At 42.5% G+C, this 17,854-nt stretch overlaps 1 long non-coding RNA gene across 1 annotated transcript in view; it reads right to left on the bottom strand.

Annotated features, from left to right (window-relative positions):
• The window catches only part of LOC125935669 (uncharacterized), a 56,387-nt gene that overhangs the window by 24,319 nt on the left and 14,214 nt on the right, over positions 1–17,854 (bottom strand). Inside the window, exons 3-4 of the long non-coding RNA XR_007461753.1 lie at positions 2,962–3,133; positions 2,239–2,357 (exon numbers count right to left, since the gene is read on the bottom strand). This is a non-coding gene — a long non-coding RNA (uncharacterized LOC125935669). The remainder of the gene's footprint in view (positions 1–2,238; positions 2,358–2,961; positions 3,134–17,854) is intronic.

The following is a 17,854-nucleotide window of genomic DNA, read 5'->3' as shown; positions in this document are numbered from 1 at the left end:
TACCCTGAGCATTAGGTCATCCATTTTTGCTGCACCTCAGAGACAGCCTCTTTCCATCTCAGGGCTGTCAGAAAATAAGTGGTCTAGTGTATGTATACTTAGAATCCCAGAAAGAAAAGAGAGGAAAAGAGAAGAAATAATGGCTGCAAAATTTCCAAAATCAATGACAAGTATCAAATATCAACTTTAAGAAATTCAGAGAAGACTAAGCAAGATAAATACTAAACACACACACACACACACACACACCCCTCTACCAGCATCATATCCAAACTGGTCAAAGCCAAAGGAGAGGGCAAGAAATATTAAAGACAGCTAGAGAAAAAGAACACAATACAGATAAACAAAGATGAGAATTATAATATACTTCTTGTCAGCAACTATACAATCCAAAGAACAATGAAATGACCAAAAGGAAAAAAAAAAAATCTGTCAATTCAGAATTCTACCCCTGGAAAAAATATCTTCTAAAAATGAAGGAGGAATAAAGAATTTGTCAGACAAAGAAAAACATAATATTTATTGCCATCATATGTAGCCTGCAAGACATGTTTTTAAAAAGGTCTTCCAGTAGAAGGGATATGATATCAGACAAAAACTTAGTTCTATATAAAATTAAGAAATGTGGTATGATATAAATTCACAATTTCACTTTTAGCTTCTCTAAAAGATAACAGAGAATCTAAAGCAAAAAATCATTATTTGATTCTTGAAATGGATGCAAAATTTTCTTGGCAGAATCCAACATCCATTCATGATTAAAACCTCCCAGGAAACTAGGAATAGAGAGGAACTCTCTTAAGATAAAAGACATATGCTGGGAGCCTACAGCTAACATCATATATGGAGACTCACTGCCTTGCTCCTAAGATGGGGAACAGACAGGAATTTCTTCTCTTACCATTCTTCTTCAACATTGTACTAGAAGTCCTAGTCAGGGCAATAAGGCAATAAAAACAAATAAAATCCATACAGATTGAAAAAGAAGACATAAAATTCTCTGTCACAGATGACATGATTGCCTGTTATGAAATTCCAAACAATCTACAAAAAGGTCTTAGAACTAATAGGTCAATTCAGCAAGGCCATGAGGTACATGGTCAATATGCAAAAATCATTTGTATTTTTATATACAAGCAATAAAAAATTGGAATGTGAAATTAAAAAAAATATATATATATAGGGGCGCCTGGGTGGCTCAGTCGGTTGAGTGTCCGACTTCGGCTCAGGTCACGATCTCACGGTTCGTGAGTTCGAACCCCGCATCAGGCTCTGGGCTGATGGCTCGGAGCCTGGAGCCTGCTTCCGATTCTGTGTCTCCCTCTCTCTCTGCCCCTCCCCCATTCATGCTCTGTCTCTCTCTGTCTCAAAAATAAATAAAAAAACATTAAAAAATTTTAAATAAAAAAAATATATCATTTACAATAGCACCAAGTGCAGGATCCATACCTTTAAAAAAACTACTGATGAGAGAAATCAAAGAAACCTAAAGAAATGGAGAGATATCCTGTGTTCATGGATTGACCCAATATGTTAATATGTTTTTAATACTTATATGAAAGAAAAAAGGAACTAGAATAGCCTAAACAATTTTGAAAAAGAAGAACAAGGTTACAGGACTTACATTAGGTGATTTCAAGAATTACTACAAAGCTACAGTAATCAAGAAAGTGAGTTACTGGCAAAAGGATGGACACACACACCAGTGGAACAGAACAAATATTCTAGAAGTAGACTGACACATGGATGAGAACTGATTTTTGACAAAGAAGGACAATTCAAGAGGAAATGATAGTCTTTTCAAAAAATGGTGCTGGATATCCCTATGCAAAAAAATTTTGCCTTGACCCATATCTCATACCTATTACAAAGCTTAACTCAAAGTGGACCACTGACCTACAGATACAATGTAAATCTACAGAATTCTTAGAAGTCAAGGAAGTCAAATCTATGTCAAATTATACCTGATGAGAAATGGTCAGATTATGCAAAATTTTAAGTTCCTCTCCTATTGCAGGATTCTTAATATCCCTGAGCCTTGTCTGAGTACCTGCTCACACAGCACAAAGTCCACGTGCAGAACTTGGCACACACTGGCCCCAGCAAATGAGGGTCCCCACGAGTGTGTGTTGAACAGATTCCTTTCTGTTGCCGATCTTCTTCTCCATGTCTGTGTCGCCCCACTTGGCTATCACATTCTCATTTTATGCATTACAAGAAAGGTAAATCAAAACAGACCTAAAAATGTGGCTCTTCTCAGTTGCCTCTTGTTTCTGTCCAATCTTCCTTCTTTGGGGACCCCTTTGTGTCAGTCCCTGGCTGATCAGTGTTCACACCATGTCCTGATTTCGTATAACCTGCAATTTTTATGAACACAGAGAAAGATTCACTCCCTCTTCCAAATTAATGATGAAACTGTTAAATAAGGCCATCCCCGGCGGCCATCTCTGCACCTTCCTACCACCAGATACTTTGCAATTTATCAATAACCTTTCTTTGTGATCTTGTAGCTAATTTTGCAAATAAAATTTCCTGAGACATATCAAATCTTTACTAACATAAGATATATTACATCTCTTGCATTTCCCCACCATCTATTCATAACTCTGTCAAAAAAAAAAAAAAAGCTATTGTGCTGGCATGATTTGTTTCTTTGAAGCCTAAGCCACTTATTGTTCCTGATATCATCACTTTCCTGCTACTTAACCACATGCGCGTGTGCGCACACACACACACACACACACACACACAGACACACACACACACACACACACACACACACTTATTACAGCTGGAACTGATGTTTACAGGGCGATAATTGCCAGGGTCTTTCTTTCCTTCCTTTTCACTTTGAAGAACAGGCTATGTTTCATATTCACAATGGTCCATTCATCTTGTAATTTTCCTGATTCTACACCAAGGGCTGAGTCCGATTTTCTATGATTGCCACGTGAATCTTACCAGGAGGCCCATCTTCTGGATCTTGAGCTACATCCTGAGTAATATAGGCCAATGTCAGGAAGGTCCCTTCCTCCTCCCAATGTGAAGAAAAAGCACTTTTCAGGCTTCAAGAGGAAGGCACAGGAGTACTGTGTTCTGCCATTGGTGGAAATATTTTTGTTTCAGGGAGTTCCTATGGAGATAAGGGGTTTTAGGAAATGGTACAGATTACAGAAGTCAGTTAAGAATAGAAGTTCTACCTCGTTTACATGTGGCCTAAAATAAATTTGAGACATTTGGCCATCTTAATCCCCTAAATATTTGAAGACTTCTGGTGTCTTGTCTTTGTAAGAAAAGAAACTGACGTTTATTGAAAGTCTATCCTGGGGCAGACACTCTTTTAGCTCTCATTTAGTCCACATAGCAACCCTTCATATATTTTTTATTATCCCCTTCCTATATATGACGTAGAAGCTGTGGTTATGTGGTTATGCCTCGGGCCATAGGGCAAAAGGTGGATCTGGGACACACATGCAGTCTGGGTAACTTCAGAGGCCTGTCATTCTACACAATCCATACTGTTCTTTATTTTGCAGGAAATCATTCTATGACTGTAGATAAGTCTCTTTAACTACTCCGACCCCAGTTTCCTCGCCTGTGAAAAGGAGAGGTTGGACCAGCTCAGTGCTAGGATCCCTGCCTGTTCTAACACTCTGAAAGTCTTGAATCTGACCTCAGGGCAAGAGAAGACTCCATTGTATTTCCTATAGGCAAGTACTAATTTAAAAAAAAAAATAGAAAAAAAAAATACAGAGAGAGAGACAGAGAGAGAGAGAGAGAGAGAGAGCGCGAGCAGTAAGAGGTGGACAGTTTTGGCCTCAGTAAATGGGCATGAGTCTAATGGAGATTGAGAGAGCTCAGCAGCTAGAGGCGATTTTGCAGTTTGGGGATGTATGAGGAACTGAAGCTCCCATTTAAAGTTGCTTCAGACATCTGAAGGGAAAAAAAGGGAAACGCTAAGATTTAAATGTATATGACTTCTGAACTCCCGACTCCAACTCGAGTTGCATTCTTTCACCGGGTAATCCAAGAAGCTTCTAAAGTCAGTGTACTACTGAGTGAGGTCCAACCTTCTGAAGAGCATAATTCCATTTAGTGGTATTTCCAGAAATTTTTATTACTTAAAGAATTCAAATTACTAGTATGCCCTTCTCTTAATGTCTTACATCCCTCTCCCCCACCTTTATACATAGGATAAAAGATGTCTTTTCACATAATTTAGTACTTTTGATAGACAGAAAAGTGACCTGAAGCTCCGAGAGGAGAGGTGCCCTTACTTATATGGTTGATGACATTCTCAATGTTCTCCCTCCTCCCTCCTCTTTTTTTTCTTCTTTTCTTTTTCTTCTGAGCAGAGTTTTGCTTCCAGGAATTACTATGTCCCAATTTGTAGCTTCTCTAATCAGTATCATACTTTAAAGAATTCAATGGGCACAATTTTAAAATGCTCTATATTTCCACCTTGTAAGGTCAGCCGAACTCTTTTGAAACCTTGAGACAGGGGCAACTGGGTGGTTCAGTGACTTACATGTCTAACTTTGGCTCAGGACATGATCTCATGGTTTGGGGTTCAAGCTCTGCATTGGGCTCTGTGCTGACAGCTCAGAGTCTGGAGCCTGCTTCAGATTCTGTGTCTCCCTCTCTCTTTGTCCCTCCCCCACTTGTGCTCTGTCTCTGTCTCAAAAATAAATAAAAACATTAAAACAAATTTTTTGAACCCTTAGATGGACAGACCAAGTACTTTAAATAAGTGCTCCTTTCTTGACAGCTTGGATACAATGAAATCTTCTAGAACAGATCCCTGTGCATTTTTGGATGCTAGGTGACAAATGAAGAAATGTGGGTTAGCTGGTAAAAACTGAAGGCCGAAGGACCCCTTCAATCATATTATACAACTGTATGTATTTAAAAAATTGGGATTCAAGTTCTTTTCTGACTTGATTGAACCAGAAACTCTCAGCAAGAGCTTGATTTCCAGCCCATTATCCAGACCAAAGAGGTCTGGATGAGCTTCTGTTAAGTATGCGATTCTTAAGCCCTATGAATTCTACTCATCACCAGTCAAGGCGTGTTGCAGACGCAAGCAGAGGAGCTTTTGTGCCCTTTAATTTCTACTGTCTGGGCCATCAGCAGTGCATTCCGATATGCGGTGCCAGCCAGAGCCCCTTCCCAGAGCGGCTACTTTGCTACTCCCTTTGGTTACTCCTCTAGGCTGGGAACAGACAGAGATGGCAAATCCAGCATAAGAAATGCCGCTGCGTTCGTACTGCATAAAGCGTCTCACGAAATGCAGAGCTACAGAGCACAGTCAAGTGCTTCTGGCTCCTGCGGTGGTCGACGTCGTGTAACGAGTGCAGCGAACACATATGGGGGGACCCCCTCACCTCTGTTTCTTGCCAGGCTCTGGGATGACAGACGTGAGGGCTCCCGTCCAGGGAAGGTCTGCGTACAGCCCTGTCACAGCCTGTGCTCTGCTCAGGCAAACGTGCCCATGAGAGGGCTCCTCGCGTGCTACCTCAGCTTGGGCAGCTCCCAGGGCCTGTTTTGCATGCAGGTGCGGGCACCGAGGACGCCTGTGCCGGCAAAAAAGAAAGTGGAGTTCTAAGTCCTTCCCCACCAATTCCTGAACCCAGATGGTCATGAAAATTGAGACCTATGCTCTTTACCTCCTGAGCCTCAAACTGCACGGAGTTTCTAGCCTAGGCCTAAAGGTGATTTGTTCTTTATGAATATAGCCAAGGTGTGAGCGTTCAATATAAACATATCTTAAATTGTAGACACCACCCCCTTTTTTTTTTTTTCAATGTTTTTATTACTTATTTTTGAGAAAGAGAGAGTGCGAACGGGGGAGGGGCAGAGAGACGGGCAGAATCTCAACCGGGCTCAGCGCTGTTAGCGTAGAGCTGGTCGCAGGGCTTGAACTCATGAACCCTGAGATCATGACCTGAGCGGAAGTCAAGAGTCAGACACTTAACTGACTGAGCCACCCAGGTGCCCTGATACGATGCCTTTTTTATGAAAAGGTTTGGGAAGCTGCAACCGTGTAGACCGTGCAGATAGTTTTAATAAGCGTGTGTGTGTGTGTGTGTGTGTGTGTGTGTGTGTGTAGCATACATTATGCATGCTCTTTTAGAAAAATTATAAAATTGAGAGATACCAACAGAAACAAGAATGAATGTAAGTGACCCCAAATTCAGAGTCCATCATTGTTAATCTTCTAGACTCTTGTGGTTGTCCACATATGTGCCTCTAAATTAAAAATGTAGACATCCTGTAATAGAAAAGGGCCATATTTTACATACTGATTTTATTCCACTCAGTAATATTATAACTCTCTTTGCATGTCTCTGTCATAATATATATATATTTACATTTTTATTCTAAATGACTATGAATAGTATAATTTATTTCATCAATTTCCTATTATCAGACTGCATGTTTTAATTTCTCATTCACAAACGTGACCTGAAAGTCTCAGGCTTTTTGCTAGCCAATGAACACAAATGTAATCCCAGTAACATAAATTTCCCCAATTTAATAATGCTAAGGCCCCAATTCCCATCATTTTCAGAATCTTTCTCCTTAAATGTTTCCAGGAGCCCCCAGGGGTATGTACCTGTGTCAGTGGATCATTCCTGCCATCGCCTGCTTCCACGGCCAACCAGGCCAGGGTGACAGACACATCCTGCGTAGGACAGTCCCATGGGGGGGGGGGGCACTTTAGGCTGGAGTTTTGTTTCTCTAGTTGTACCGACTCATCATGGTGTTCTGAAAATCCGCTATTCCCAATGTTGGCACAACCAAACTACCATTACTGTACTTCGAAATGGATGATCTTTATTGCTGGCACTACCCCTGTGAAGTGAGAAGGAAAACACACCTTTGCCATGCTCAGGTAGGGTCCTGTAGCAAGGCTACTCCAAGCCCAGTGTGTCCGGTGTGGGGGGACACGCTCTATCATTCTTACATAACTTCTTTCTCTGAGCGCGAACCTCGTCTCCCTGGTAGAGGTAGGGACCAGCTGTTCTAGTTTGCTGAGACTTTCCTGATTTCAGCACTGGGGGGCCCAGGTCCCAGGAAACTCCTCAGTCCCAGGCAAACCAAAAAGATCAGTCGCTAGCAGAGGGATTGGCTCAAGGGCTGGCATCAGCTAACATGCTGTGTTTCAAACCACTGGTTACTTCTAATGATGAGGTCCTGCCTGACTTGCCTCCTCCTACATGATAAAATTCATCTTAGCACTCCCCCCATCCGGTTTCCACTGAGGCCGCATTCACCAAACTGTCCTGTATATGTCTCAACCTCAAAAACAAAACAAAACAAAAAATAACCATAACGTTTCAGTTATTTTGTCCTCAAGAGGCCCTTCAACTCCTGACTTAGCCTGTGCTCAGCTTCTTAAACCAGTGAATGCAAATGCATATGGGAGAAGAGATGTTGCCTGAGCCCACTCAGCAGGAACTACAGAGTCCCGCTGCTTTTACCTAAACAACACTCTGATGAACATCTTGTACTTAGAGCTCTAAGTAGGAGTCTGACTGGTTCTTTAGGCTAAATCCCCCGAAATGTAATTGGCTTTTGGTTTTTGATATGAGTTGCCAGAGTGCCCCTCAGAAAGTCCATCCCAGTGTAGTGCTTTGAGTTTATATTTTTAGCCATGAAAATGTATGTCCAGAATGAAAAGAAGTTCTGACCTGTTTATAGGATAACGGAGTACATTCCATGCCAGAAAGTACTTGCCAGAGGGGAAGGGGAGAGAATATGAACAGACGGCTGGGGAAGAATAGTTCCAGAGTTGCCAGCAAGGATACAAAGCTTTAACAAGCCCCTTACATTCAGAGCTTTGTGCTTATTGTGCACACCTTCTCCTAGAATATCCATGCAGTCCCGTCTAATACAATGTTTCCTCTTTCCCTCAGGTCCAAATTCCTGCAGGCTGCTCAGGCAGAGCCCAGCCAGGGAACCCACACTTGGAAGGAAAAGAGAGGCTGGGAAGAATTCCACTCTGACTTGCCTTCTTGTCTTGTTCGATTCCCACAGAATCTATCGCTGTGTGGCCCCAGGAAATAAAACTGATGAGACACCCAGATCCAGGTCACTATTAATGAAAAGAAGTAATGGTCTAGTTAATTGCAGAGCTGTCCAAGGTGGGGTGGGGATTCTGCCTCGGGCAAAGTTCCAGAAACAATGTGCGAGACTGGTTGGGGTAACTGACGAGGTTTGGGGCATTGTGCAACCCCTGGTTACCAGGCCTCCAGGCTGCCAGGGCCCAGCTCCCAGAGTTGGCTTGAAGGGTTGGCTTGGCAGCTCCTAGAATCAGGCAGGGAAGGTGAAACCAGGGAACACGGAGCACATCAAGTGAATTTATCCCATAAGATAAACTCAATATATACCCTGGGATGAAAACCACAGGAGACGTACCAAGGGCATGTCCACCTATATCCTGTTTTAAATTTTTAAAAAAATGGAAGAAAAATGCATAAAAAATGCATTAAAAATAGAGAGAGCACCATGTTTGCATGAACAATTTGTAATTCTCCTCGTGCAGAAGTTACTGGCAATGATCTGCTCCTCACTGGGCAGTGCGGGAAGCAAACCAATACGACCATTAGATCTGATTTAAATGCTTAGGGCACTAAATAGACACATATTTACATAATTAACCATCCAAATGAACACAAATAAAAGACCCAATTCCCTCAGCACTACAGCAGAGTCCAGAGCAGGCAGATGGTTCTGATCTTGGTCCTAACTGACCAAGGGTTTCCAACCAGGAGCAGGCTTCCAAGAGGCTCCCACTTTGCTCATTCAAGACTCATTTCCCTGAACTTCCTGGACTTAAATGAAAAACAAGGAACAAGAACATCCTCGCACTGAAGATCATGGCTGAGACAGTGTTTCTACCTGGGTGCTTAACTCTCCTATGTCTCTGAAAGGGAAATATTCCAGCAGAAAAGACAGGAGGCTTGGGTTCCAGCCCCAGTAGGTCAGTCGTCCAGTTGTGGAACCACAGGCAAATCGCTTTCCTTAGAGAGCATCAGCCCTCTGCACCTCAAACTTAGGAGCTTGAACTAAATGGTCTCCCAAGATCTCTCCTGCTCTAACATTATCAGCAATAGCTCTCACCAAATACAGAAGCTGAGAGCAAGAGCTCCTGTCTCGTGTACTTGTTGTGACTATTAATGATATAATGGGTATAAAATCAAATGTTTGGCACGTAGTAAAAAGTGGAATAGAAGGTAGGTATCTAGAAAGTTTACTCAATTCGGTTGACGTTAGTTGGGGGACTGGCACGTGGTACGAAAAGTTCATTTTTATGTATTTTCCAGGTTTCACATTTCGCTGTAACACAAACGTAACTTCAGTGAAATCAACTGGAGAGCCCACAAAAGCCTTTCCAGTGGCCTCTACCAACCCCGGATTTAACAACATTAAGAGGGCTATTTAGACAGTTTAAGGCTACATATTTACAGATGGGATTTTAAGGGTGAAAGCCCATTTGTAACCCTAAGGTGTTTAAACAACACTGCAATTTGATCTCAGATTCCGACGGCACTGAGCTAACTCCCCCAGCCTCCTGTCTGCCATCGCAAGCCTGACTTCCAGGACCACCTGTCAGCTGCCGCAGTGGCTGGGGCTTTGTGAGACTCCCAGCTGTAACCTGATCCCCACAACTGCTCCAGGGACGCTGCAGCTGCCACACAATTTGTAAGTTTTATGGTGCTGTACAGTGGCTGGTGTTCAATGGCATGCCTCTGGAAAGTTTCCATTCATTCAGCTGCTCATTCACCAAAACATGTTGAGTACTTACTAAGGGCCAGGCCCCGTGCTAACTAGGCACCGGGAACAGAAAGGGAGTAAAACAGGGGCTCTGTCTTGTGGGGCTTACTGATTAGCAGCAGGCATGGACAAAGACATATTACAACTCGGCATCGTGGTACAAGAATAGAAAAGAACATACACCTGAGAGAAAGTTGTTACCCATCCAAGGTGGGGGGTGGAGGAAGGGTCGATTTCCCACAGGGGTGACACGTGAGTGGACTGTGAAGCACTTCTCTTGGCTGCTCTACCAAGTCTTTGTCTAGTCAAATGAGTTCTCGCTTTCTTATTCACCTCATCTCTGTAGCCACGCCTCCTACCCCCAACACACACAGAGGCACCTAATTTCAACCTGAAATCCTGCTATTTCTTCTTCTGCCTGCTTTCTCTGTCCCACAGCTTGGGTCCAAACCATAATCGCTGCACACATGGACTCCTGCCTCCCAATCAGCTCCCCTTCCTCCAGCCTGTGGGGGTCCCCTCTCTTCTATTGGACACACATCATCTAGAATCATCTTCCTCCAGTGTCACTTAGATCACATCGCTCTCCTCTTCACACGCCCGTAAAGGCTCCCAGCTGCCTCCCAAATCATATTAAAACTCCTCCTGTCTTGGGCTTCAAAGCCCACTACCAATTAGCCCTGCTTTGCCTAACTGCCATCCTTCCTGCTAAGCTCAGGTTGGTGCGCTCCGCTTTAGCCAGGCAAAACTCTTCCACCTGCTTCTTTCCACCTGCACTGCTGTCCCTAAGCACGGGGCTGGCTGAGATCACTGTGTGGGGGCACAGACTCACAGTGGTGGGTGGGGGGGCGTGTGTGAGGGGGCAGTTTGCAGGGGAGGGAAGAAGAGACAAGGGAAGCCGACTCTTCCCAATATTCCGTTATAGGAGAAAGCTGTAAAACAAGAGGACCAAGGGTAAAGATGAAACACCAAGGAGAGAGTGGAGTGGACGGCTAACAAGCAAGGAGGACCGCGAACCAGTGTTCAGATGCTGGCTGTGGGAGGCTGAAAGGGAAAGCAAGCCAACCCTTGCTTGAATGGTGTTTCCCTGCCTCCCTTCTGTATCGCCCAGTCCCTTCGACCTGCAAACTGAATCAGGACACTCCTATCCTTAAGCCCCCTGCCAATAACTTCTCAGGGTCGAATATAGCTCTGGCGTCTTTTACTCTGATGGCTGTGGTCTCATTCTTCTTCCTTGTCTAGTGTCACCTCATACCACTTTCCTCACTATGCTCTAGACCCTCTGGTTGTTCTTCCAGGCTCAGGAATATTCTCCTCCCCCCCCCCACTCCCCTGCAGGGCCTTTGCACATGCTGTTCCCTCTGCCTGATACCTTCTTGATCACATTCGTCACCTGACTCTTTTCATCATTCAGGTCTCAGCTTCTGTGTCCCCTTCTCTGCCCACCTTCACAAAAATCCCGTGACAATCCTGTCTGTTCCTTTCATAGTACGTTACGTTGTGTAAATCTACACATAAGATTCATTTTCTCACCATAGCCACCTCCACTAGCAGGTTGTAAGCTCTCTGAAACCATTTGTCTTGTTCACTGATGCACCCCTACAAAGCACCTGGCACAGGGTAGGAGCTAAGACCTTGGTCACTCAGGATTATCTGGATTTCTCCAAAGCACAGGCACCCTATGATTGGTCCAAGTTTTGGTCAAGAAGAAACACTCTGACATTCTAGAAACCTTCCCCCTGAAATGCCTCACACACCCAATCCACCAGGCCACTATATCTTGCCTTTCAAAATCTGTTCCAGAATCTCTTATTTCCAAGACATTTTTCAAAACTACCCCCTCCTGAGTCTGGTTCAGGACTTACAAACTGAAGCACCTACAGACACAGGCAAGTAATTGGGAGGGATGGGCCAGTAGGGAGAGCTAGGACCATGCTTATGTCCCATCTAAAGGGAGACAGTCCCTGCTCAACTCTAGTGGGTGTTAATATGCAGGAAAAGCAGGCCCTGCATTGTTAGATCTTCCAATTTTTCAAAAAAGCTTTAAACAATCTGAATTTCCATATGACGCATCCAGATTTTTTAGAACATGTAGAGGCATATTTCTGCAATTCCTATCAGCCTGATGGTCAACTTCTGCTCTATTCTTTCAGGGAAGGTGCCCACCACTTGAGTTCCTATGTGGAGGGCATGGTTACATTCCCATGTCCTGTGGTCAAGGCCGGGCTTCTCCTAGGGCAGAAGTTATGCCTTTGCCTTCTTTGCAATCCCTCCAAAGCACCTAAGTGAGCACTGAACACGATTCTCCCTGTCAACGCTGGTGCCTAACAAAGCATTTCTTACAAAGGCAGCAACCGGCTTTGCTGTTTTGTGAACAGAAGCCTTGCCTGTTACACTCAGCAGCACAGCACTTCACACAAGGCTCATATATTTCGTTCATTAGACCTTCATCCCTCAATCAGGGTGAGAGTTACAGACTCTGTCTCCTTCATCCATTCTCCTTCTGCTTTAATTTCTTGTTGAAAAGTATGCCCATCCTTTGTTCTAAATTCCAATCTCTTTTGTGCTATGATGATAATGTTAACTTTGTAATTGTGCATAAGTCAGCAAACCAGAGTAATGCCTTATTCATCCAGCATCGTCAGGAAATGAGGTGTTCCACGTAATTAAATTGTCCAGATAACTACAGCTAACCAACATTTTAGAGATCAGCGTTTAAAAAGAGTAAATGGAAACATCCCCGAATGCATTATATACTCTCTTGCCTTATTTATTTTAAAATCATTTCATGTCATTTTTTTTCCAGCAGAGAAACAAAAGAGTAGAGAGTGATCATCATGTCTTCCTCCTCCTGGTGCCCCAGGCTCCCACTTCCTATCCCTAACAGATGCTACGTAACTGCCATTACCAGGTTATGAGGGGGATCTCTCTCCTCAGGTTTTTTTTGTCACATAAGGTGACGTGCTAGGACACTGTACTGCACCCTGCCTTTTAAGATCTTATACCTCAGTCATCACTCTTCATCAGTACATACAGAGATGCTTCATTCTTTTAACGGCAGCATTATTGTGTGGGTGCACCATAATTTAAACTGCCCCTACTGATAGGCATCTACCTGTATCCAACCTTCTGCTGTTCTAAAATATGCCACAAAGATACTGTAATCATAATCTCTGTATTTACTTCATTTTGTACATGTTTGAGTATGTCTGTGGGTTAAATTCCCAGAAGCACTGTGTCTAAGAAAGACCATGTGCATTTGTAATTTTTGTAACTACTGTTACATCGCCCCTCACAGAGTATGTATCTGTCATTCTCTCTTGCCATCACTGTATGAGCAGACCTGGTTCCCCACACTTTCAGTGGCATGATCTGCAACCAAGCTCTCCTTTTGAAGTTTTGTCAATCAGTGAGTAAAGAATATTAACTCATTTGTTAAAAAAAATATTTATATTGTGGAATGTGGCTTTTGTAAAGTGCCCATCTTTGTCTCTTCTAATATTTGGCTTGGGGTGCCTGGGTGGTTCGGTCAGTTAAGCATCCAATTTTGGCTTAGGTCATGATCTCGTGATCTGTGAGTTCAAGCCCCGCATGGGGTGCCATGCTGATGGCTCAGAGCCTGAAGCCTGCTTTGGATTCTGTGTCTCCCTCTCTCTCTCTGCCCCTCCCCAACTTGTTCTCTCTCTCTCTCTCAAAAATAAACATTAAAAAATATATGGTTTGGTTTGATTTTGACGTTAGGATTGCGACACCTACTTTCTTATTGTTTCCATTTTTTTATAATCTTTGTCCACTCTTTTTTCAAATTAAGAGACTTTATTTTTAAGTTTATTTATTTTAAAAAAAGAGAGAGAAAGTGATCAAGAGCAAGGGAAGGGGAGAGAGAGAGAGAGTGAGAGAGAGAGAGAGAGAGAGAGAGAGAGAGTCCCAAGCAGGTTCCACATTGTCAGGGCAGAGGCCAAAGTGGGGTTTGAACTCGTGAACTGTGAGATCATGACTTGAGCTGAAATCAAGAATTGGACACTTAATCAATGAGCCACTGAGATGCTCCAAGACATTATTTTTTGAGATAAATATCAGGTTTACAAAAAGATTGAACCAGAGGTACAGATTTCCCGTATACCTCATCTCTGCCCCACCCCCCCGCCACATAGTTTCCCCTCTTATTAACATCTCACTTTAGTGTGGCCTATTTGTTACAATTAATGAAGCGATACAGACACATTATTATTAACTAAGTCGTTCACTCTTTGTGTTTGGGTTTTGATATATGCATAATGTCACATACCCACCATTACAGTATCATACAGAATAGTTTCCCTGCCTTAAAAATTCTCTGTACTGTACCTGTTCATCCCACCTCACCATCCCCGACCACTGCTAACCACTGATCTTTTCATTGTCTCCACAGTTTTACCTTTTCCAAAAGTCATACAGTTGGAGTCATACAGTATGTAGGCTTTTCAGATTGGCTTCTTTCATGTACAATTAGGCATTTAAAGGTCCTCCACACCTTTTCATGGCTTCACAGCTCATTTCTTGTTGGCCCTGAATAATATTCCATTGTCTGGCTGTATCACAGTTTCTGAATCTATTCACCTATTGAAGGACATCTTGGTTGCTTCCGATTTAAGGTAATTATGACTAACGCTGCTATAAACATTCATGCGGAGATTTTTGCAGAAACGTAAATTTTTTGTTTCATGTGGATAAATACCTAGAAGAAGCACGTTTCCTGGATTGTATGGTAAGAGTACATGTAAGTACTGTTTCCCAAAGAGGCCAAACCACTGTGCATTCCCACAGGCACCGAAGGGGAGTTCCTGTTTCTGTGCATCCATGGCAGCATTTAGTGTTGTCACTGTTTCTGATTTTAGCCATTGTCATATGTGGATAGTAGGATCCAGTATCCAGTGGTGTTGTTTCAGTTTGTAATTCCCCAATGACATATGATATTGAGCATCTTTTCACATATTTATTTGCTACCTGTATATCTTCTTTGGTGACATATCTGTTCAGATCTTTTGCCTTCCTTTTAATTGGGTTGTTTACTTTTACTGTCAAGTTTGAAGAGCTTTTGGTATCTTATGGTTATACCTTTAAATATTTGTTTTGCAAATGTTTTCTCCTGTTCAGAGGCTTGTCTTTAACTCGTACTTTTAATTTGCAGCTTCCTCGTGCAGAATGAGGTCGAACACCTTTTCATATTTCAAGGACCGTTTATATTTTTCTTCCTGTGTCTTGTGCTGTCGTATCCTTTGCTCCTTTCATGTTACTGACTTAACCACCCTAAGAAAATCTAACCATTATTTGATAATTGGATCATTAGCATGAACACGGATTGCTACACTACCGTGATTGTCCAAGCTGCTTTGCTCTCTTGGGCTCTTGTATCCGGTGTTTTGTTTTGTTTCGTTTTTTTCCTTAAGTTTCCTCTTTTCTCCCTAGGTTTTAGGATCAGTGCCATCACTTTTTGTTTCCCTCAAACATCTGTCTTTCAAAATCTCTGCTCCATCTTGTAATTGAGTTTCTGATACTTAAACAGTGTAATTTGTTATAATAGCCTGATTCGTGGGTCAATTTCCTAGGCCATGCAGCACATGGACTTTAGACATCTATTTTGGCCATTTGAGGGTCTTTATCAGACCCCACTTCTTGGCCTCCTTCAGAATATTCAGAGTCATCCAGCAAATGAACTTCTAGTTCCAGCATTCTCTGCCAGGACACTGGAGGGTACTCATAGGGGAGAACCCTGAGTTAGGAGAGGGGCCCACATGCTTCTATCTTACCAGACACATGAATATGATGGCCTTGAACTGGGCAGTTTGTTCTCACTCTCTAAAGCAGGAATGTGAACTTTTATTTCTGGAAAACTTTAAACAAATGAATTGCCAGTGGTATCTTCCTGCGGAGGTCCCTGCAAAACCTGTACACAGCATGCACATTTCCGTGTGGCTTTGTGACTTACACGGGAAGGGGACCCACTGTCGCTGCCATGGTGGCCCCACTCCCTCCCATAGATGGCAGTAAACACACTTTTTAGCACTTGTCTTCATCTTCCTAGGAAGTGGGCTCCTTCAGGGAAAGAAAATGAAATGCAGAATCTGTGTAGTAATAATTAGCACACGGAATCTAGTCATTTGAAAAATTGGCAAGAAGCCTTATTGAAAGAGGTAATAATAGTCATATTTTGCACTTCTAATAAGGCCTTTTATCTCTAGGCCTCCGAGAGCCTGTCTGAGTCATGTAAAGGGAAAAAAAAAAGAAAGAAAGAAAAGAAACAGAAAAACCTGAGCTAGGTCAGAAGTCAGGAAACCAGGGCTCTGTTTGACATTCTGTAAGCCTCTGTCATCTCACAGTGAAGGCAGAGCGTCTCCCATGCATCAAAACACTAGGAATTTGTGCTGGTTAGAAAAGGAAAGGGGGCCGTGGGCCATGAGATAAATCCCACATTCCCAGTGCGTACGGAAAACATGCCTCTCTCAAAGTTGTTTTTCTGTGAAAATAACAATAGAGCTTTAAATACTTTGCCTCCCATAAACACACAGACAGCATTATTATTCACAGAGAGCTAGACAAATTGAGGAAGAGTTTTTCTATCCTCTTCCGTGTATCAAGGTGTAATTATCAGCACATCCTTGTATTTATTCCTATGAGGCTGGAATAAATACTGTTGCTGATGGATATCAGTCCTGTGAACTCGGTATCATTCATTCTTTATCGCTGGCAGTGGTGGTTGCAGAAGAAAACAGCTCCAAACATGTATACACAGCAAATGCCTTAAATCTACAAGATACGGCTGTCCTCCTTGTCCCGCATTAAACCTGCATCTTCAATTTCCCACACAAACTCCAGATCTATTGAAATCTTGGAACATTAAAATTCTCCTTCATTGTTGTCAAGGTTTAGTAACTTGACAACCGGAAGACAGACTCCCTGACTGTTTGAGAGAATGTAGGTCTGTAAATAAAGAACAGCTTCTCCTGGTGCATTAAAATTTGCTTGAGGTTGGGCAGAAAGAATGCACGTTAGAATAACCACTCTTTGGCCGTGTGACTTTGACTTTGGGCAAGCGAATTAACCTCTCTGAGATCAATTTCTTCACTGTCGCAATTCCTGCCTCACAGAAGTTGACTTACAGATTAAATGAAATCATGAATATAAAAGCACTTAACATAGCACCTGTCACTCAACAGGTATTCAGTAACTATTGGTTATTAAAAAACAGATACACATACACATACAAACATATATACCTATCACACACACACACACACACACACACACACACACACACAGATTTCTACTGGGCTTTCCTGAGTCTCAGAGATTTAGGTAAATTGGTTCAAATCCCCAAATTCTGAACCCATCAGTCATCCTCACAATTCCTACAAGTTCATGACCTTACCTCCTCTTGCTTTCCTCCAATTCTCCTAAATCCAAAAGTCTGAGGTTAATTTGGTGCCCCGCTAGCTAGTACATGAAAAAAGTCCTGTCCTTTTACACAATCTGGTAAGTTGATCAGAGATTCACATTTGATAAGAGACGGGATCTTGTACCTCTCAGCTTTCTGTCATTTTCTGGCCTCCCCTCATGCCCACTATCTTCTGAAAAGTGCAGGCTTACAACATGAAACTCACACACCCATGTCGCCCTGTCCCTGGAAGCACAGCCCAGTCCTCCCCCACCCTCTGCAGCCACTTTTCAGGTGGAGAATAGTTCCAGCTGACCAAGTGAATTGTGTCAGCCTCCTTGGAATCCTTGAAAATATAATTTCTTCCTTCTTCTTACCTTCTGGTTATTAATTCACTATAAAACTCAGTAGTTAAATTTTCCTAGATAATGCCATTTCCTTTATACTGTGGAACAGTCTATTCTTACACTTTTACATGTAAGAACATACATATAAACACAGTAACATTATTTCATACCCTAAGAGATATATCAGAAGCTATTCTTTTAAGGATTACTTAGGGTTTTTGATTTTTTTTTCTTTTTAGAATTTTAAATGTTTGTATGCAAAGATTTTCCATTCATTGAATTCATCCTTTTCTGATTTTTTCTCTACCCAGAA

The sequence above is a fragment of the Panthera uncia genome (genome assembly GCF_023721935.1).
Source record: "Panthera uncia isolate 11264 chromosome A1 unlocalized genomic scaffold, Puncia_PCG_1.0 HiC_scaffold_17, whole genome shotgun sequence".
Taxonomy (NCBI): domain Eukaryota; kingdom Metazoa; phylum Chordata; class Mammalia; order Carnivora; family Felidae; genus Panthera; species Panthera uncia.
This window is presented reverse-complemented; position numbering and strand designations above follow the sequence as displayed.